The sequence below is a fragment of the Bos taurus genome, chromosome 12, assembly GCF_002263795.3.
Source record: "Bos taurus isolate L1 Dominette 01449 registration number 42190680 breed Hereford chromosome 12, ARS-UCD2.0, whole genome shotgun sequence".
NCBI lineage: Eukaryota > Metazoa > Chordata > Mammalia > Artiodactyla > Bovidae > Bos > Bos taurus.
In genome coordinates this window covers 84,845,157-84,861,906 of record NC_037339.1, presented here as the reverse complement: position 1 = coordinate 84,861,906, position 16,750 = coordinate 84,845,157, and positions in this window count along the sequence as shown.

Sequence of the window (16,750 nt, the reverse complement as noted above, 5' to 3'; positions counted from 1 at the left end):
ATCTACCCACTCATCCTTCCATCCAGCTTCCCACCCATCCTTCCATCCATCCATCACCCACCCACCCATCCATTCATCTACCCACTCATCCTTCCATCCATCCTCCCATCTACCCACCCATCCTTCCAGCCATCTTCCTATCCGCCCACCCATCCTTCCAGCAATCAACTCACCAGTTCTTCCACCCATCTATCCATCCATCCATCTATCCATACTCCCACCCATCCTTCCATCCATCCACCCCGTCCATTCATCTCTCCATCTGCCCATCCACCCTTCCATTCACCCACTTCATCATTCAATTACTGTGTGTCTCCTGTTTACCAGATACCAGGTTAAGTACAGGATAAATGAAAGTGAATAATATGAAGCCCTTAAGAAATGTTCTATTAAAAAGCAAATCACTGTGGAAGGAACCTGTCACTTGTCAAGAGTGTGAAATGAGGTTATAGATCTGAAAACTATAGTCTCACAATAGCTGGGAGTCGCATTGAGAGCTGGGTTACAATTGAGGATCATGAGAGTTGCCCTGAAGGGGTCTCCGTGAGGGATGAGAGGGAGTGAGAAACGCATGCACTGAGCGGTGGGCCCCGTTCACACCCCGTCCAGGCTGCAGGCGAGGCGGGGGCGGCGTCATAGCGCACAGACCACCCCCCCAGGAGAGCGCGAGGGCCCTTGCCTCTCTCTCCGCATCTTCCTGTCACTCCTTGTTCTGAATCATCCTGAGGACACATCTGTGCTGGGCCTCCTTTTGACTCGCATGAGAACTTTCCCTAAGCTCAATTCACACGATGCAAACAAAGCATTTAGTTGGATTAGACCTGGGATGATTGCTCTGTGGTATTAAAAGGTGTTCCCGGGGTCACTTTCGAGCACGTGGGTTTGTGTGAAAATCACGCTCCAGTCTCTCGTCCTCTTCAACCTTCCAGATTTAGGATGCTTTCAGGCCGTGCCGTAGCGCTCTGTCCTTTCCACCACTTGAGTTTTCTGATTCCTCAGTCTCCCTGCTGGTCTGATAGGCTCCAATGATGCACACGGAGAAGGTAATTGTCAAGCGTTTGTGAAGCCTGCTCTTGTTTCTTCACATGCTTTCCTAAACCCTGGGAGGGGCTGTGGTACAACCCACATCTCCTGACAAGGTAAGATGTACACACAGGAAATATTGGATCATTAGGGGCTGAAGGACACCCGGGTTGCAATGGTTGTCAAGCTCTGCAATCTGCTCTTCTGCTTCCAAACCACACCCCATCATCCACCATGCCATCACCCATCATGCCAGAGATCTGAGACTCTTCCCTTTAGGACATGGAGAGAAATGTTCTACCAGCCTGTTTTTCTCTGAAAATGAGTTTTCCTGTCTTGAAAGAGCATTGTCTTCCTGCGGACCGCACAGGCGTCTCCCAGCTCTGAGATGCAGACACAGCCCACTGGTCCAGTAGAGCCTCCACGTTCGTCAGGACAGGCGTGAAGCGATGCTGAGTCCAGGTTACCTGGTTTCCTCTGGGCTCGGCCACGGTGCCTCACCCTCCAGGGTATCCTTGTACCTCCACACTTGGCCTGGCGAGATGGGACGGAGCGGGGCAGCCACCCAAGCTGCCCGCCCTGACCCAAAACCTCTGGGCCACCCGTCTCAAGGTAACAGTGTCCTTGGTACTCAGGGCATCTCACATTTGCTTGTAACGGGGGGCTTCCCAGGTGGCGCTGGTGGTAAAGAACCCGCAGGCCAATGCAGGAGACATGAGAGATGCGGGTTCCATTCCTGGGTTGGAGAGACCCCCTGGAGGAGGGCAGGGCAACCCACTCCAGTACTCTTGTGTGGAGAATCCCATGGACGGAGGAGCCTGCTGGGCTACAGTCCATGGCGTTGCAAAGGGTGGGACCCAACCATAGCGACCTAGCATGTGGGGTTTGTTTAAAGCTGAGCATTTGTTCTGCAAGTTGGAAAAGCAGCCTTGGATCAGCGAAACCATTTCCTGGCCCACTTCGGAGCTGGCGGGGGCTGGGGAGACCTGGCTCCCTGCGGAGCGACCGGCTCCTGCCCGCGGGGGGCTCTCTGGGTCTGGGTCACCTGTGGGCCTGCCAGGCTGCAGGTACTGCGGGGAGGGGAGCCGTTTCTGGGCTCTGAATCACTGGCAGCCTCCGCGTGGGGGGTGTTTCCTCTCATTAACGCCCAGCCTGTACTTCCTGAGCTGACGCCCGCATGGGCGCCCTGTCCTCATTTACCCGCCAGAAATAGCTGCGCCTCCTCTGGGGGCTCTGCGCCCCAAGGCAGCGCATCTGCTGCTGCCCACCCCCGCCCCCTCCCCGGGTGCGCGAGCCGGGCTGAGTCACGGTGAAACTGAGTCACTCGGCCGCGACCAGGAAAGGCCTTTTTTCGACTCCAGTTTCCAGCGGAGTTGGCGACTTCTGAAACTCAGTTCCGTGTTTTATCATCCCTGTCCTGGATGGTCCCTGCTAGCTCTGAGCAGGCTGTTTCCCACCGTGATTTATTTCTCTGATGCAAATGAGAAAATTCTGCAGAATGTTTTGAAGCAGGCTTTGCTAGCCAATTCAGGCAGATAATATGTATTTACCAACCAGCTCTCTCACAAGGAATTGTGAGGCATTTCCACAAAGCCGGAGCGGCAGGACAGGTGGGTTCGATCCCTGGGTCAGGAAGATCCCCTGGAGGAAGAAACGGCAACCCAACCAGTATTCTTGCCTGGAGAACCCCGTGGATGCAGGAGCCTGGTGGGCTGCAGTCCCTCGGGTCACAAAGACTCAGACACGGCTGAGCATGTATGCGTGGTTTCTCACAATGTGGAGAGAGACTCCCAGGGCAGATGGCAGAGGGTGCCCTGCCACTTGTAGCCACGCCCCACCTCGCAGGAGGATGACAGTCTTCTGTGCTAGCAGCCGGGACAGACTGAGACCCTCGTGAGACAGGGCCCAGAGGAAGTCACAGATTCCAAGTCCAGAGCAGAAGACCTTGCCTCTTCACTGGAGGGGTCGTAAGGCTACGCAGCGGAGGGCGTGACTGTGGGCGTAGAAACAGCTGGCGGTCTTTTTCCTTGCCTGCTGTAACATCCTTACCTAACAGTGTTAAAGATCAACCCTGCAATCCTAACAGGAAAATGCATGCATGCTCACTCACTTCAGTCTTGTCCGACTCTCTGTGACCCCATGGACTGTGGCCTGCCAGGCTCCTCTGTCCATGGAATTCTCCGGGCGAGAATACTGAAGTGGGTTGCCATGCCCTCCTCCGGGGGATCTTCCCGACCCAGGGATCGAACCTGGGTCTCCTGTATTGCAGGCAGATCCTTTACCCCTAGTCGCACCTGGCAAGTCCCTTCAGGAGGTCAAGTCCCTGTAGTTACGGGGGGGGGGGGGGGGGCCCGTGTTCCCTCTGTCATGAGGCTGAGTCCATTTCTGCCCCCGAGAACTCCCTTCCTCCCCGGACTTGATGCTCCTCGGGGACCATGTAGGACACCCACGTCAGCGGGTGGGCCTCCCTGGTGGCGGGATTGCTCCTGCTCTGCATGGAGGACTCAAGGGGCACCAGATGCTCTGCTCCCTGCCCTCCTGACCTTGGCCAGGAGGAGAGGTGACCTAGGGAGCTGCCCGGCAGGGGTGCTGACCACACGGAGCAGACAGAACCCAGCCAGCTGACCCACGACGGAGCAGAATCTCCCCAGAGCCCCTGGGCCCGTGAGTGTGAGAAGCAGGTCATAGAAACCGCTGAGGTTTTTAGAATCCTTCTCTTACGCAGCACGGACTCACTGACATGGTATCTTTGTGCACAGAGAGGGGTCCTTGGTGAGCCTGTTCTGTGCGGAGGATGAGTCAGGACGGCAAAGTGTGGGTTCAGCTCTCGGGGAAGAGGTATTAGGATAGGGCCCTGGTGCAGAGACTGGCTCCAAATTCAAGCACTCCCCAGAGAAGGGGAGAAACCCAGGGCAGCGTTTTCTCCTTTAAGCCTGCTGAAAATAACCACACACACACACACACACACAGGAGCAGGGCAGCCAGGAGGGACACGGAAGCAGAGAAAGAAGGAAGGTGTTCTCCCGGCGTCCACAGTGGAACGGGGAGCTCTCTGCTGTGGGCAGGACTTGTGTCAGTGACGAGGTTCATTCAGGCTGAAGCCTTACCCAGCCATCGAGAACCATTCCCGACTCTGTCTACTCAAGACAGCACTTTGCTTTGTGAGTCCCGAGAAACAGACTCACAGAAGCCGTCTCGAAACACAAGCCCTCTGTCGGTTTTCTTTCCGTCAAGAAGACTTGAGAAAGAGCCCCTGGGAGCATCTTTGTATTGTCCTGTGGGTGGTGGGCACCTTATTAATATTAACCATCTCTCCCCGCATTGCTCTGCTTTTCAATTGTTCCATTGGAGCTCCCGCTTTGAAGTGGGATTTTCAAAGCAAAGTGATAGCATCGTTGGGGTGATTGGCCCAGCTATTCTGAAAGCTGTAAGTGGCTGAGCTCGGCTCCGGGATCAGGCAGGCAGACCGCAGTGATCCTGGGTGCCCAGCAGCGGGGCTGGGTCAGAGGCGTGTTCTCCATACACTTTGCCTCCCCAGAAAAGGCGTTTTCCTGGATTCCCGGAGGCAAAATCCGCTCCGTGGAAAGGCAGGGAGTAGGCTGGCTTCCCAGGTTCCCAGAGGTGGTCCCCGAGCGACTTCTGTCCACCGCAGGCTCTCCTTGAGGCCCTGGAGTGGGTGTACCCCCTGGAAAGCCCCCATGCCGCGGTCACCTCTCTGAGCAAACATATACCGCCCGGGCGGGGTGCGCATGGGTTTCCATCCTTTTAAGCCTGACTCTCAGGCCTGGGGGACTCTCACAGGGGTTTGAACTATAGACACCACAGAAAGAAAACCGACAGAGGACTTGTGTTTCGAGATGATTTCGGTGAGTCTGTTTCTCGGGACTCACAAAACAAAGCGCTGTCTTGGGCAGATAGAGTCAGGAATGGTTCACGATGGCCCGGGTAAGGCTTCAGCCTGACGACACCAGCAACAAACCTCGTCACTGATACAAGTCCTGCCCACAGCAGAGAGCTCCCAGTTCCACTGTGGACGCCGGGAGAACACCTTCTTTCCTTCTCTGCTTTGGCGTCCCTCCTGGCTGCCCTGCTCCTGGGTGCTGCCCTTGTGAGATGGGATGGCGGGGTCCCCCGGCTCAGCTGGGCATGCCTGGGGCCTGCCAGCAACTTCTTGTCAAGTTGGATCTGGTGAAGCTGGGGAGGCGCCGTCAGCCCTAAACAGCAGCCCCTTGGGGAACTTCCCTGGTGGCCTAGCGGTTAAGGCTTTGCCTGTGGTTAGTGGTTAACAGCTTGCCTGGAGGCCCAGCAGTTAAGACTTTGCCTTCCAGGGCAGGCGTGGGTTCGATCTCTTGTTGGGGAGCTATATCCCACATCCCTGGTGGTCAAAACACCAAAAACATAAAACACAAGCAATATTGTAACAAATTCAGTGACTTTAAAAAAAAATGGTCCACATTAAAAAAAAAAAAAGTAGTGGATTACATTAAAAAAAAAAAAAAAAAAGCAGCCTTTTGTCAGAGATTGTAACTAGCAGCCAATGTCAGCTGTCTCCGAGAAAGGCCTTCCCACCTCCCGCCAGAACCAGCTGGAGTCCTGGGGCCTCCACCAGCCAGAGGCTCCCAAGAAGGCGTCCAGCGCCAGCTTTCTTTTGCCTGCACTAACAGACTCTTTCCCAGAAAAGCTCTTGCAGTTTCTACTGAAGCCTTTTTTCCCCTCACAGACCCAACCGTGTGACCGCGGGCTGTGCCAGGGTGGGCGTCCAAGGCCAGCCTCCCTGCAGAGTCCTGTGACCAGCCCAGCTTACCCCTGGCTTTCAGTTTCTGGGAAAACGCTGTCTCTTGGGAGTCTCGGCGGCCTGGGGGGACGCGTGCCCCCTTCCCAGCCCGGCGGGCGCCCGGGGCTCTCTCCCCCACGACCGACTGTTCCCTGAGTCTCTGCTTTGTTATGGTCACTGGATTCAAAACTGTTTTCAGTTTCTTTTCAACTTTCGTGGGGAACATTTGAATCCTCGCCTGCGAAGGCCAGGAGGAAAGGCTTCTTGTCCAAGGCCTCACCTCATTTACATGTTCTTGAAACTTAGTAAAGCAGTAACTTAATGACTCCACTGCGCAGACTCTTGTCTAAACCAGCTGCACAGAACTTCCAGCCCTCCGATGATGCTCTATTCCAACGGCTTGAGGCGTGTTCCCCAAAAGGTGTGTTCACATTCTGGTTACCTGTGACCAGATTTGGAATGGGGTCATCACAGGTATAGGTAGATAAGATACGGTCCTGCTGGAGTTGCTTGGCTCTCGTCTAATGTGACCAGGATCCTTAGGAGAAAAGGCGAGACACCACGGCAGCACAGATGCATGCAGGGAGAGTGCCACGCGACCGCGAGGTGGAGGGTGGGGGGCACCACGACCACCAGAGGCTGGCAGAGGTCAGATGGCTCCCACCCAGAGCCGCCCGCTGACCCCTGATTTCAGACCTCTGGGCCCCAGACGGGGACAGAATCAAGTTCTTGGTTTGCATCCCCGTCTGTGTTGTTTGGTGCTGGCAGCCCTGGCACTTTCCCACGGGGGTTACTGAACACGCTACCCCTGCCCGGCAGACTGTGGTCCCCAAATGCTTGGGGACACAGAGCAGTTTCCACAGAGCCCAGTCTGGCGGGTACATGCCCGGAAGAGATGGGCATTCTGCGATGCGACTCTGCCACTTTTCACAGAGATGACCTGGGATGCTATCTAGGATGGGCCGGAGGGGCTGACCGGGTCCAGATCTCCCTCCCCCTATTTCTCCCCGATGCGGCCCTCTCTGGGGATCGCCCGTCCTCAGGGCACAGGAAGCCCGTGGTGAAGGGTCCCCAGGCACCTCGGCAGCCTGTACACCAGACCTTGGAGTGACATGGAGTTGGGTCTGAACGCCAGCTCTGTGTTTACTCAGTGTGAGCTTGGGGCCACCTTCCCAGGCCTCAGTATGCTCCCCTGTGAAATGGGCATGTAATTTAATCTGATCTAACCTCAGAGGATGTGACGTAACACAGACTGCCCAGCCCCTGGCCTGCCAAGCCACTGTGCTCCATGGGCGTGGCTCTCATGTGATCACCAGGGAAGGAGCAGGTGCGGACCCCTCTTAGCTACAGAGCACCCCATCTTTACGGGAGTCGCACAGTTCAGGGGACTCCACACCACACCTGGAACTCACCAGCTGAAGTCCAGACAAATGCGTTAAACCTGTATTTTAAAAGAAAATCATTTAATACATTTTTGAGTAACACATTCACCTGGTTCAAAAATGTATAAAAAGAGAAGCTCTGAGGAACCTCTCCCCTCCTCCGTCTCCCCCTTCTGCTAGCGCCCCCTCCCCCCACCCAGGGAAACTCGATCACCACTCGCTCACACGCTCCCAGTGTTTCTGAAAACACAGAAAAAATAAAAACTATACTTTTATTTCCCCCTTTTTTAAGATGAGCGTCTTCACGACGTGCACACTTCTGAACGTGGCTTCTTTCGTTAACTAGTTTATTACTGGTTGACTCCAGCATGGTGGTCTGCAAGCGTTCCTACACAGAGAACCTCTCCCGTCTTCCTCACGCTGCACACACTGCCACATGGATGCATCACACTCATTTTAAAGTGAAAGTGCCAGTCACTCAGTCGTGTCTGACTGCGACCCCGTGGGCCGTAGCTGCCAGGCTCCTCTGTCCATGGGATGCTCCAGGCAAGAATCCTGGAGGGGGTTGCCATGCCCTTATCCAGGGGATGTTTCTGACCCTGGCTTCCTGCACTGTAGGCAGTTTCTTTACCGCGTGAGCCACGAAGGAAGCCCATACTCATTTTAGCTTGTCCCCTATTTATGGAGTTCTGTGTTGTTTTCCTAACATTTACTGATACCAGTGGGCCTGCTGTAAATAACCCTGGCTGGTGCATCTGCAGAGTAACGACCTAGAAATTGGTTTCTGGTCACAGAGCGTTAGCATTTGAAATTCTGACCGACGTGAATTTTCCCTTCACGTCCAGACTAATGTGCGCACCAGCGAAACTCAGGATGCCGCTTGGCCTCCATAACAGAATGGACAAGGAAGCTTTCTAGAAACGTCTAGAGGCAAAAGATGTCTGGTTTCGTTTGTCCCGTTATGAGGTTACGAGCGAGGCTGAGCACTTTCCAATACGTAAGGACCCTTTGATTTTTTTTCCTTTGTCTCAAAACGATGAATCATGTCATTTGTGTAAAGACAGCGAAACAACCCTGTGGAGAGACCCACGTGGTGTGACTGTCTCCAGCCAACAGCCGTGGGGTGAAGTGTTCTCCGGGCGCTTCAGCCGCGAGCCGAGAGCAGCCCGGTTAATCGCAGCTTCTGTTGTCTGTGCTTCTGACGTGTCGCATCTGGGAACTGGCCGATGCTGGGGCCACTGCCCTTCCCGGGGCCGGTTGACTCCTAGAGACGGCAAGTGTCTTGGTCTTTTTCAGCTGCTTTGGCACAATGTCACAGACAGGGCGGCTTATGAACCACAGAAATCGATTCCTCACAGGTCCAGAGGCTGGAAGTCCAAGATCAAGGAGCCAGCAGACGAGAGGTGCCCGCTTGGACCCTCCCTCTCTGGTCCTTGTGGCCGGTTGGACACACACGACACCCCAGACCCTGCAGCCTTAGACTGGAACTTTGAACGGGACACAGAAAGCGCTTGAGTTATTTTATTTGCTCCTTTCCAAAGCATTCTGTTTCATCACTGCCATCCTAAGACCTTATACTGACAAGGCCTGTTTCTCAGTGTGTTTTCCGTCTGTTTGGAGAGGCCCGACACCCTGCAGTCCTTCCCTTCCCTTTGTGTGTCTGTGTTTTTAAAACATGTATTTGCTGCATAAGGTCTTCGTTGTGGCAGGCGGGGTCTTCGTCGCACGTGTCACCCCACGGACTGTGTCCCGCCAGGCTCCTCTGTCCGTGGGATCTCCGGGCAAGAATACTGGAGTGGGTTGCTATTCCCTTCTCCGGGGGATCTTCCCACCCAGGGACTGAACCTATGTTCCCTGCGTTGGCAGGCAGATTCTTTACCACTGGGCCACCTGGGAAGCCCCTAATTGTGCATAGTACTGCTAAATATATATATATATATATATATATATATTTATATATGCGTGAGGACATATGTATTAAAGTGATCTATGATGATCTTTTATTTACTTATTTCTGCCCTGAGAAATATGGAATCTGAGTTCCCTGACCAGAGATCAAACCCGTGCCCCTGTGTTGGGAGCATGCGGAGTCTTAGCCCCTGGACTGACGGGGAAGTACCAAGTCTTTCTATGTGTTCAGGTCACGGCATCTGGAGGTATAAGCCTGAATACCACTAATGACATCCTAAAACCTGTCTTATAGCAGACAAGAAAAAAAAAAAAAAAAAACCCAACCTGAACAAACTGTTTTAAACAGAGAATAATAGTAATGAGCCATCAAATGATGTTGTAAGCACTCTCTGAGGATGTGGGGAAAACTATGCTTTCAGAATTCATTATATTTAAAAATAATGCAGTACAATTTTCTTGGAATTGAAGTAGAACGTGGTCTAGTGACTCCGGAGGTTGGGGAACTTGTCTCCAGGCAAGCAGAGCCCGGGGCCCGAGGGCACCCAGACCTGGGGAAGGCACTTGGTCTGTCTCTTTACTCCCATAAAAGGCTCCAGTAGTTTCCCTGTGAATCTGTGGGGCGTGAGGAAGTCACATGGCAGCTTCAGACCAAAGAACACAACGAAGTTTCAGACATTCGGGGAAGCTGCCCGATTCTTGACGACAAGCGCCGTCTCTGCAGGGGCCTGATCTCCAGGGAGGGTCAGCGGGGATGCCCACAGGGAAGGAGACCAGAACGTGGGCCTTGCGCTCTGATGCCGGACCCAGCAGGATCCACCAGGGACCCGCTCACAGAGGGGGCTTCAGAGGGCGGGCCAAGGCTCTCAGCTCCCACTGACCCCTGCCTGCCCCAGTGTGTTCTTCCTTGTCTGAGTCCAGAGGCCAAACACCCAGGACCAGAGCCAGCCAACCATCTGCTGGGTCCGACTGAGATGCTCCCAGGAGGCCGTTATTCTCCGAGATGGGCACGAGAGGGCAGCACAGCCCGCGTCAAGCAGCCCCCACTCCCGGCAAACACGCCCTGTCCCAGGAGGGCGGCTCTGCAGAGGCCCAGTCAGATGCTCAGGCCTCCTGCCCTGCCCCCTGCCTTCCAGCGCATGCTCACACATGCACGCGCACACACGCACACACATGCACACACACACACCGTGCACGCACGCACACACACACACACGTGCATGCAGGCACCACACACACACTGGCTGCTGGGATCCACGTGCCTGCAACCGCCACACATTCCCGTGTGGAACTCCTCCCCATCACACGACAGTGTTTGGAGGGTGTTCCAGCTCAGCTCCAATCTTACAGAGACCCTCAGAGGCCTGGCATTGCTCCAGGAAGGGTGGAGGACCCTGTAAGGGGCGGCTGCTGGGCTTCCCCAGGGGCCAGCTGCCCGTCTCCAGACGCTGACCCAAGACCCAGGTCCCACGGCAGCCCCTTACCTCAGGGCACCCAGCATTTTATCCTCCCAAAGTGTGGTCAGCAATCCAGCCCAGCCTCTCTGAGCCCCGTAATTAAGAGACGGTCCTGAGTCAGGGCGGCCTCTTGGAGACGCCCTGCGGTCCCCAGGATGGAGCCTTATCACTGGGCGAAGTGGACCCTGTGTGATCGCGGGACTCACAAACAGGACTCGCCCCTCGGCTCCCGTCCTGGAGTTAAACACGCGGCCTCTAAGAGGCGCAAACAAGCTGCATGCTGTAGAGGCTAATCTCATCATGACCGCAAGCTTGCCAGCCCTGAGAGGGGGCGTCGTCTGAAGTTTTCCAGCCATATTGTGGGGCAAGATTGTCCTAAAAGAAACCGAGTGTCAAGACTTCTGGTGACAGTGGTTGGTGTTTTCCATCTTGGACATCATGAAAAAGATGGGCGGGAATATGCCCAGAAGATGTGCCACATGCCCGGGAAGCCATGTGGCATTGGGGGCACCCTCTGAGCAGGGACAGGGGCGGCAGTGCACCTTGAGATGCAAGAGCTCCCGGTGGGCTGCAGTGGGTGGTGGGCTGGCCCGCTCTTCCCCAGGGGCTTGTCGGCCCGCTCACCTGGGCAGGGACAGGGCAGGGAAGTCTGAGATGCAAGTTATGGTTCCGGCTCATTCAGAAAAGAGAGGACACCAGCTCTGGTCTCTTGGAAGCAGATCAGATCAGATCAGATCAGTCACTCAGTCGTGTCCGACTCTTTTCGACCCCATGAATCACAGCACGCCAGGCCTCCCTGTCCATCACCAACTCCCGGAGTTCACTCAAACTCACATCCTTCGAGTCAGTGATGCCATCCAGCATCTCATCCTCTGTCGTCCCCTTCTCCTCTTGCCCCCAATCCCTCCCAGCATCAGAGTCTTTTCCAATGAGTCAACTCTCCGCATGAGGTGGCCAAAGTATTGGAGTTTCAGCTTTAGCATCATTCCTTCCAAAGAAATCCCAGGACTGATCTCCTTCAGAATGGACTGGTTGGATCTCCTTGCAGTCCAAGGGACTCTCAAGAGTCTTCTCCAACACCACAGTTCAAGAGCATCAATTCTTCGGCGCTCAGCCTTCTTCACAGTTCAACTCTCACATCCATACATGACCACAGGAAAAACCATAGCCTTGACTAGATGAACCTTTGTTGGCAAAGTAATGTCTCTGCTTTTGAATATGCTATCTAGGTTGGTCATAACTTTCCTTCCAAGGAGTAAGCGTCTTTTAATTTCATGGCTGCAGTCACCATCTGCAGTGATTTTGGAGCCCAGAAAAATAAAGTCTGACACTGTTTCCACTGTTTCCCCATCTATTTCCCATGAAGTGATGGGACCAGATGCCATGATCTTCGTTTTCTGAATGTTGAGCTTGAAGCCAACTTTTTCACTCTCCTCGTTCACTTTCATCAAGAGGCTTTTTAGTTCCTCTTCACTTTCTGCCATAAGGGTGGTGTCATCTGCATATCTGAGGTTATTGATATTTCTCCCGGCAATCTTGATTTCAGCTTGTGTTTCTTCCAGTCCAGCGTTTCTCATGATGTACTCTGCATAGAAGTTAAATAAACAGGGTGACAATATACAGCCTTGATGAACTCCTTTTCCTATTTGGAACCAGTCTGTTGTTCCATGTCCAGTTCTAACTGTTGCTTCCTGACCTGCATACAAATTTCTCAAGAGGCAGATCAGGTGGTCTGGTATTCCCATCTCTTTCAGAATTTTCCACAGTTTATTGTGATCTACACAGATATAAACATCTGAATGCAGAGTTTCAAAGAATAGCAAGAAGAGATAAGAAAGCCTTCTTCAGCGATCAATGCAAAGAAAAAGAGGGAAACAACAGAATGGGAAAGACTAGGGATCTCTTCAAGAAAATCAGATACCAAAGGAACATTTCATGCAAAGATGGGCTCGATAAAGGACAGAAATGGTATGGACCTAACAGAAGAAGAAGATATTAAGAAGAGGTGGCAAGAATACACAGAAGAACTGTACAAAAAAGATCTTCACGACCCAGATAATCATGATGGTGTGATCACTGACCTAGAGCCAGACATCCTGGAATGTGAAGTCAAGTGGGCCTTAGAAAGCATTACTATGAACAAAGCTAGGGGAGGTGATGGAATTCCAGTTGAGCTATTCCAAATCCTGAAAGATGATGCTGTGAAAGTGCTGTACTCAATATGCCAGCAAATTTGGAAAACTCAGCAGTGGCCACAGGACTGGAAAAGGTCAGTTTTCATTCCAATCCCAAAGAAAGGCAATGCCAAAGAATGCTCAAACTACCACACAATTGCACTCATCTCACACGCTAGTGAAGTAATGCTCAAAATTCTCCAAGCCAGGCTTCAGCAAAATGTGAACCGTGAACTTCCTGATGTTCAAGCTGGTTTTAGAAAAGGCAGACGAATCAGAGATCAAATTGCCAACATCCGCTGGATCATGGAAAAAGCAAGAGAGTTCCAGAAAAACATCTATTTCTACTTTATTGATTGTGCCAAAGCCTTTGACTGTGTGGATCACAGTAAACTGTGGAAACAAATAGATGGCTTAATTCAGTGGTTTGCAGAGTTCAGGCCCTAGACCAGCAGCAAGAGCAGCCCTGGAGACCTTGTTACAGACACAGACCCCGGGGCCCCAGCCCAGACCTTCCAGCCCAGCAACTCCAAAGAGCTGAGAGCCGACATCCATGTGTGACGAGCCCTTCACGTGGGGAAGATGCACAGTCAAGTGTGAGCGCCCCTGGTTTACTTAAATAGCAACCTGGAGATATGAATGAGTATTCAAAATTAAAGGGGTTAAAAATAAAATTGTCTTTTATCCAGTGAATCCCTTCCTAGGAATGGACTTTCTTTTATGCATTTATTTTTATTGTTAATTAGAGTATAATTACTTTACCATATCGTGATGGCTTTTGCAACAACATAAATTGCCCATTGGAATACACATGTCCCCTCCCTCTTGAACCTCCGTCCCGCCTCCCTCTCTATCCCACCCCTCTAGGTTGACTCAGAGTGTGGACACACTCCTGCAAGTGTGCGATGAGGCAGACACAAGTTCTGGACAAGATGGAGACACTGGAGGGTGGTCTGGTGGAGCTCTAGTGAGCTCAGGGAGGATGCACATGTGGTGAACACCTAAAATTTCTCGTGATGCGTTGGCTCTGCAGATGCTGGTCCGTGAAGACGCTGGATTCCTGGTGGTAGAGGGAAAGCCTCCTGCCCAACCATCTACAGGACGCAGCCCTGCTGTGTGTGCCATTGGCGGTAACATGCACACACAAACACATTGGATAGTTTGTGCCTGGAAAATACACAACATGAGCTCGTACAAATTTAATAATTTTAGAACTAGCCAGTGGGAAGAAATAAAAACCAAAAAATGAGGCAGGGGGAGCCCAGAAGTTTCTCTGGGCTCTGCTGTTTCTCCCTGACCCCCGTTCTGGACGGTTATTACCCTGCTTCTCAGCAGACCGGAGCACGAGCTCATTTCCTCTGTCTGTCTGTCTTCCACAGAAACCGAGATATGAGGTTGCATCATGCTTGAAGATTCGCAGCAGCCTCATAACCTTTATTTCCAGAATAAATAGTCTAATCTCATTGCCTAATTTCTCCTCAGAAACCCTTAGTCATCTTCGGGGTTCTTCTGTGGAAGTGCCTAGAGTTGGGCTGATCTGGAGATGCCAGGATAAGGCAAAATTCATTTCACCAGATAAGATAATTTTGTTAGGGTCATTACAAGTCTGTGGCTAATCATGATTGCAACAGCGGGGTCCTCACTGGCTGAGAGTGATATTTGGCTGATAGATATGAGAGAAGCAGACTTTAACACATGGCATGAATGAGGGGATATGAACAATTAAGTCAACGAATAGATAGAACTGATGCTTTTGAATTGTCGTGCTGAAGACTCTTGAGAGTCCCTTGAACTGTAAGGAGATCAAACCAGTCAATCCTAAGGGAAATCAACCTTGAATATTCCTTGGAAGGATTGATGCTGAAACTGAAATTCCAAAACTTTGGCCACCTGATGGGAAGAACTCACTCCTTGGAAAAGACCCTGATGCTGGGGAAGATTGAAGGCAGGAGGAGAAGGGGATGATAGAGGTTGAGATGGTTGGATGGCATCACTGACTCAATGGACATGAGTTTAAATACCCTCTGGGAGTTGGTGAAGGACAGGGAAGCCTGGTATGCTGTAGTCCATGGGGTCGCAAAGAGTCGAACACGACTCAGTGGCTGAAAAGCAACAACATAGCTGGATAGACAGATGGGATAGATAGATAAACAGATGATAGACATAGATAGATAGATGGATGATATAAATGGAGGGATGGATGGGCAGATAGGTCTTTATAGATGGATATACAGATGATAGATGACAGAGAGATATGAAGGTCATCAGTGATCAAACCTCGACCACAAAACATGCTCAGCTCCTCTTGACACAAAGCAGCTGTCCAGGGGGACGCCCCAGTCTCCTTACATGGGGGCCTGGAGACCAAAGCTCCCAGGGACGGGGCACCCCGCTGATGAGACATTAGGGCCTCCTGTTAGCCGTTGGCGTGTTGGGTCTGCAGAGCACCCACGAGAGCAGCTGCCTCCACAAGGGAGCCCCGGTTCCCCCACTTCCTGGCCTCCCCAAAGACTCAGGGAAGAAAAACTTCTCTAGAAGGAGAAATCTATCACAACCACATCCCGAAGCACTCTGCTCCTGTCGGAAGACAAGCCGCGGGGCTGAGGCACGTGCCTACAAGGACCCTGGGCCTGCGAGCAGGTGGGTAGGCAGCAAGGGGGAGCCGCTGTCCGTGTCCGTCACCCGTGACTGAGGGTGTTAGGGCAGAGAGTCCACTGCTCTTAGGGCCGATGGCAGTGGTGGTTTCAGTCCTTTTAAACTCTCCCGTCGGAAAAGATGTATTTACTCATTTTGGGTCTATGCTTAGTCGTGTCCAACTCTTTTGTGACCCCATGGAATTCTCCAGGCAAGAATACTGGCGTGGGTTACCATTCCCTTCTCCAGGGGGTCTTCCCTACCCAGGGATCAAACCCGCGTCTCTTCTGTCTCCTGCACTGGACGGGAATTCTTCCGAGATCAGGTGAGATCGGGTGCGTTCAGGGTGGTATGGCCATAGACGGCAGGCCAATTAGTTACCATTGTGCCTCCATTTTAATTGGGAAAAGAAGAGAAACATGGAGACGAGTTAGTTGCCCTGGAAACACCCAGAGTTCTCACCTGGATCCTGACTGTGCAGCGGGGAGCTAGGCTTCAGCCTCAGCTTCATGGCGCCTGAACGGTGTTCTTAAACTTGGCAACCATGAGAATAGAGGAAGTGTGAAGCCGAGTGCCCATGAGGGTGGATGCGCAGCAGCGGCCTGTCCCCTCTCTGGGGGCTTGGAGAGCGTGTAATCCAGGTGTGAGCCCCCTGCCTGCGGACTGGTGCCATTTTCTAGTCTCTGGGGGCTGTGGCAAGGCCCCTGTTCTTGGAGCTGGCTTCTTCTCTGCACTCAGCATCATTCTTACCAATTTCTGGATTAGTTATCTGTCCCTTTTAGATAAAGTGTAAATGATGTATCAGAGCTTATAAATTACAAGTAATTGTTATATCCTAATATAAACCTCATTAAACATAAAGGGATTATCCAACTGACATTGCCTAAAGCAGCAGTTCTGGGCAGGGGAGGCTGGAGGGCTACAGACCGTGGTGCCAAAGAGTCAGACACGACTGAGTGACCGAACAACATCAGCCAGAGCGACAAAAACCAACAGTTAAATGTGTGTTTAAAGAATGATGATGGAAAGCACCCAAGAAATGAAAGATAAACGTGTACTTTTAGAACCACATGAATGCTTTATTTTTATAATTAAAGACAATTTTTTTAATGTTCTATAGTGGAGAAGTATAATTCTAAATATGAGGCATCCCTTTATTGTATTTTTTAAAAGTTCTAATTAAAAAAATATGTATCAGAAACCACTTTAGTTTTGCAATATTTTGTAGAAAAGAGTTGCTGATAAATCTCAACACAAGTTGAAGAAAGTAGAAAAAATGAAATGCATAGTTGGAGATGTTCTACTCACTGAAAAAGTATCATTGGGATAATCTGGACTAATTTATCTCATTAGCAAATAATCACAACCTCTGGAACTCTTGGGAATTAACATGGACAT